At 55.4% G+C, this 6,000-nt stretch overlaps 1 pseudogene; it reads right to left on the reverse strand.

Moving 5' to 3' along the window:
* LOC100617687 (zinc finger protein 420-like) overlaps nt 1-5,311 on the reverse strand; it is a 60,470-nt pseudogene extending 55,159 nt beyond the window's left edge.
* Nucleotides 5,312-6,000: the final 689 nt, after the last annotated feature.

Here is a 6,000-nt window from a genome sequence, read left to right on the forward strand (position 1 = left end):
TGTTCCCTACCTCACTTCCTGTGTCTCACAAGTGCCAATGGTTGGCTCTAGCTTGGCTTAGGACAGCCCAGATGGGCAGTTAGTTATTTCTGATTTGTCATTGACTAGCACATGCCCATGTAGTGTGGGTGTGCACAATTTTTGGGTGCTAGACCAAGATGGAGACTTTTAAAATTCACAGTATCGGATCTCAAACTATACTATAAAGCAGTGGTCATAATGGTGCTAGCTGAGAGACAGAATGGAGGATCAGTGGAATAGACTTAGGGTAAATGAACTCAGCAAGACAGTTTATGACGAGCCCAAAGATGCCAGTTTTGGGAATAAAAATCCACTATTTGATAAAAACTGCTGGGAAAATTGGAAGACAGTGAAGGAGAGATTGGGTTTGGATCAACAGCTCACACCCTACACCAAGATGAACTCAGAATGGGTGAATGACCTGAATATAAAGAAGGAAACTATAAGTAAATTATGTGACATCGAATAGTATACATGTCAGAACCTTCGGGAAGGGAAAGATTTTAAAACTAAGCAAGACCTAAAGACACAAAATATAAAATCAATAATTTAGATTACATAAAATTAAAAAGGTTTTGTACAAACAAAACTATGCAACCAAAATTAGAAGGGAAGTAAAAAACTGGGAAACGATCTTCATAACAAAAACCTCTGAGAAAGGTCTAATTACTCAAATTTATAAAGAGCTAAATCAATTGTACAAAAAAATCAAGCCATTCTCCAATTGATAAATTGGCAAATGATAAATGGGCAAGGGATATGGATAGGCAATTTTCAGTTAAAGAAATCAAAACTATTAATAAGCACATGAAGAAGTGTTCTAAATCTCTTATAATCAGAGAGATGCAATCCAAACAATTTTGAGGTATCACCTCATACCTAGCAGATTGGCTAACATGACAGCAAAGGAAAGCAGTGAATGCTGGAGGGGATGTGGCAAAGTCGGACATTAATGTATTGCTGGTGGAGTTGTGAACTGATCCAACCATTCTGGAGGGCAATTTGGAACTATGCCCAAAGGGCAATAAGACTGTCTGCCCTTTGATCCAGCCATAGCACTGCTGGGTTTGTACCCCAAAGAGATAATAAGGAAAAATACATGTACAAGAATATTCATAGCTGCATTCTTTGTGGTGGCAAAAATTGGAAAATGAGGGGATGCCCTACAATTGGAGAATGGCTGAACAAATTGTGGTATATGTTGGTGATGGAATACTATTGTGCCAAAAGGAATAATAAAGTGGAGGAATTCCAGATGAACTGGAAGAACTTCCAGGAAGTGATGCAGAGCGAGAGGAACAGAACCAGGAGAACATTGTACACAGAGACTGAAACACTGTGGTACAATCTAATGTACCACTTCTCCATTAGTGGCAATGCAATGATCCTGAACAACCCAGAGGGATCTATGAGAAAGAACACTATCCACATCCAGAGAAAGAACTGTGGGAATAGAAACACAGAAGAAAAACAACTGCTTGATCACATGGGTCAAGGGGATATGGTTGGGTATGTAGACTCTGTAAACATCAACAACATGGAAATAGGTTCTGATCAAGGACACATGTAATACCCAATGAAATTGCTTGTCGGGCCATGGGAAAGGTGGGGGGAGAGGACAGAGGAATAGAAAATGATTTTTGTAACCAAGGAATAATGATCGAAATTGACCAAATAAAAAAAGAAATAATAAAAAAAAGAAATTATTGAGTCTCAACAAGAATCAAGTTAGGACTGCAAGTCTTAGCATACTCAGAGTCCAAACCAAAGACCAGGTTTTTCTTTGGTCTTCTCAGAGTTAGACAATCTATAAAACCACAATAGATAGTCAATAGTGTGTCCCAAGTTGGGAAAGGAAAACCCTGAGCTCCTTCAGCTCTTTCCCTCAGACAGAGAAGCAAAGATGTTCCTCCTCCAGCCCTGACAGAGTCTCAGGGTGTGTCTCTGCCAACTGCCAGACAGAGTAATTGACACAGAAAACTGGTTTGTAACTGTCACGGCTGAAATTAACACGCTCTCTCACCTGCTTCAAACTCCGGCTCCTTCTCCAGCAGCCACTTTACTTCTTGTCTCTAAACTAATGAAACAAAACTTATTTTCTAGCATCCTCATTACAGGAAGCAGGATGAAGTCTTGCTGGCGTCTCCCTGGAGGCTGGGAATCCCTAAAGGGAACTGGAGCCGGGGAGCCCAAGGCCTGATGGGGACTAGCCCAAGGGACAGAGGTCAAAAGAAAGGGCCAGGAAAGGGCTTTGGCTCCTGGGAGGGTCCCAGGCAGGAAAGTAGAGCTCAGGGATCCTCAGGAGGCTGGATCTGAGGGCAGCCCAGAGGAAGCTCTAAGCAGGAGCTGAGGGGCAGGACACCTGGGTCAGGAATCCCTGGGCTCCTGGAACGGCCCCTCTCTCCCCCTAAACCCCTCCCCATTGGTGGGATGCCCCGTGGGCCAACCCTACCAGTCTGGGCAGGAGAGAGCCCCCCTCCCAGTTCATCCAGTGCCTCCCCTCCCCCACCATCCAAGGAACTCTCCCTTGACTCCCCCAAGACTACCTAGATACAGGCTGAGGAAGGTTGGGGCGGTAGAGACCTCCTGGGGTGGGGGAGCAGGGCCCCATGGCGGGTACTGAGAGAATGGGAGGCCCACAAGGAGGGGGTTGAACCATCTCAGGAGAATCAGTGTGGTTGGGGGAAGGAGGAGGAGAGACATTAGGGAAGGGGAGGAGAAATAGGAAGAGAGCCTAGATGTGACCACGAGGCCAAGGTTGATCGAATCTGACAAGAAACTGGCCCAAAGCCAAAGCCCTGCTCTCAAGAGAGGGGGAGGGGCTGTAGGAGGATGCCCAGAACTACTTGAGTGTCTGCGGGAGGCCCCTTGGGCTGGGGGAGGGGCATGGGGGTCCCTCCCAGTGCTGGGGGGGGGGGGGGGAACGGCCAGTCTCCAGGGGGATATCCATCAGCTAGGAAGCCCCTCCAGGGGGCCAGGCCACGCTTGGGGTTCAAAGACAAAAAGGGGAGCCGCCAAGAGCACAGGACGGGTCTGAGGCCATACTGGAACCCAGGGCCTCTCCATGCAGGCCCGGCATCCTCCCCTGGGCTACCCAGCGTCCCACATGGGGCTCCCTTTAGCAGAGGGCAATCCTGGGGGGGGGTCCTCCTCCTCACTCCGCCCCCCTTCAGGCAGGGAGTTTCTGCAGGAAAGACACGGAAGAGGAAACCAGAGGTCACAGCCGACCCCTGTCAGACACCAGAGCAGCCCCGGGATACACTGTAGCCCGCAGAAAATTCGCCCGCCGACCTGCGGGCCTCCTGTCCTTTCCAGCCCCAGCCAGCCTCGGCCAGCTGCAGTCCTAGGACGAAGGGGGAGGAGAGGGGCTCCAGGAGGTCCGTGTCTGCCCCAGAGGGACTCGTCTAAGGGAGGATTCGAACTCAGTTCCGCTCTCTGCCGCCCGCCCTCCCCCAGGCTCCCCTCCGTCTGGCCCTTCCCCACGCCACCCCCTCCCCCTTTCCCGCAGTCACCCGGAACCACGTCGTAATTACCGAGGCTGGAGGCGCGGACGGAGGGAGTTCCACAGCCGAGTACGGAGCGGTGGCGGGAAAAGCTACGGAAGTACGGAAGGCCGAGACTCTGTGTACTACCGTAACTTCCGAGTTCCGGAAGGCTTTTGCTCCAATTGTTCCAGGACTAAATTGCCCCGCCCAGCTGGCCCTCCCCCTCTCTACTCCTTCCTTTTTCTGAGCCCTCCCCATCCCGATCCCCCGGTCCTCCCCTTCCTTCCTCCGCCTCTCCTAGGAGCCTGAACCTCCCCCACCCGTCCCTCCTGGGTCATTGAGGTGCTGGAGCCTGTGCTCGCCAGCATACTGTAGGGCGCTCCAGACTCCTGGCTTTCCCCGGGCCACCGGCGTCCCCAGTTCCCAGCTCTTCTCCCTCCTAACACAGCTCCGGGCCCTGCACTTTCCTTGGGGTCTCTGCATTCCCGCTTTGTGCCAGTCAGGAGGGGGAGCTCCGAGGGCACCGCGCGGGGCATTCTGGGTAGCAGATCGATCTCCAGGTGGGCTCTGGTGCTCCAATGGGGACTTCCCGAAGCCAGTCAGGAAGACGCCGGGAGGAGGCCCGAAGGGGGTTCCTGGTCCGGTCCAGCCAGATCCGGGCCTTTTCCGGTGTCGGGCTCCCTTTCTGCATAGCCTGTCTAGGAAGCCCCCTTCTGCCCCAGGAAGTGAGGCTTCCTGGCGCCTCTCCCCTGCCATCACGTGGCTTCCGTTGTTAACTGGAAAACCCAGAACTATTAAATAGTCAAAATCCCTCCTCAATGAAGGGCAAAAGGGGTTCAGCTGGGAGGCCTCGACCCAGAGCTGCTCCCACAGCCGACTGCGCAGTCCAGGACTCACCTGTGGCCGCTCTGGTCAGGGACCCCTGCGAGGGCCAAACATGACCACTAGGAGGAGCCACCCAAGGTGGGAGCTTCAATGCTCTCTAGGTGACCCGGGTTTAGGGTGGGAGGGGCAGTGGAGGGACTTTCCAGGGTAAGAGAGGAAAGGAGGACTTCCGGACCGGGATAACGGGAGGGGCTGATGCCCTACAATGGCCGCAAAACGGAAAGACTCAAACCAGGGCTGGGCCATCTGCTCATGGACGTTAGCCAGGGGAGACCACAGGGACACGAGAGATGCTTAACGTGGGATGGGATTAGCTCCTCCCACCGAACTACCCGGATGTCCATCGTCTGCTGAACTCTGACCTTCTCTGGGGGGCGGGGTGGTGGAAGTCCCCCGGGACAAGGTCCAAACCTGGGGTTTCTACTTCCCCACTAAATAAACGGGGGACTTCTGGATTCCACCGTAACAGCTTCTTCCCGGCATCCTCCTGGCTTCCCTGCTTTCTCTTTTCCCGCAGCTTCCTCACGCTTCACTTTCCCCCACAAATCCTCCGTCTTCTCGGTAGCCCATTTTCCCTTTTTCCCCTTCTCAGTCTCTCGCCTTCGCCCCTCTCCGTCTCGGCGTTTTCCCTCCCCCTCCCCTCCCCCTCCCCCTCCTCGTCTCCCTCCCCTTCCTGGCTCAGACCCCGCTCTTGGAGGTCCAAGTAGAGAAGGAGAGGGGGCGGGGACTGAGGCGGGGGCGGGGCTGGGGAGCTCCTGGCAGGGGCGGAGGCCGCCTCAGTTTAGCGGTGAGAGAAGAGTTCTCGGAGCCCGGCTGGAGCCAGAGGGAGGAGCGCGGGAATGAGAGGGAGAGCCGGAGGCGGGGAGAGCAGGCCACGCCACGCAGGGACAGAGTAGGGCTGAGGGCGCCCCGACAGCTCCGGGCGTCAAGTTCCACCGACAGACCGCGCTCTGGTCGTCCGCCGGGCCAGGGCTCGGGCTCCCCCCCCAGGGGCGTGCAGCTGGGATGCAGTACTTAGACGGGGCTGCGGGCCGGGGCAGCGCCCGGAGGAGAGCAGCTACAGCCCCGGCGAGAAGCCCGGGAGCTCTTGGTACCCGGAGCCCTCGCGGGATGGAAGCCGGACCCGAGGCCACAGCCTGCGCCCTCCCCAGGGCACCGAGGGGGCGCTCAGCCGGGCCGTCGGAGCGCTGCTTTCCGAAGATAAGCCGCCCCCCCGGGGCCTCCGCGCCCTCTCTTCGGACCCCGAGCCGCAGTGCAGAGGGCCGGGCTGGAGGAAGGAGCTGCCGGGCCGCCGCTGGGGAGGGAAAGTTCCTCCTCCTGCATCTCGGCTTGGTGCAGAAACGCGGCCTGCTGGAGGCGGAAGAAGTCCGGCTGCTGCCCCCCCACTTCATCCCCAGCCGTGGCCGGTGCAGACGGCTCGCTGCCGGGCGGTAACTTCCAAGGAGGGAGAAAAGCTGCCGTGTTTGGGACCGGTGGTGCGGCGCCCGATGGCGAAGGGCCACCGTCAGCCGCCCAGCTGGGCAGGGCTAGGCGGAGCCGTTCCTCCGCCCTCCTGACATCTATAGCCCGTTTTCCGTCTTTTTTTCCCCAAAGATCTCCCCCAGGCTCG

This window comes from Monodelphis domestica, chromosome 3 (genome assembly GCF_027887165.1).
Source record: "Monodelphis domestica isolate mMonDom1 chromosome 3, mMonDom1.pri, whole genome shotgun sequence".
NCBI lineage: Eukaryota > Metazoa > Chordata > Mammalia > Didelphimorphia > Didelphidae > Monodelphis > Monodelphis domestica.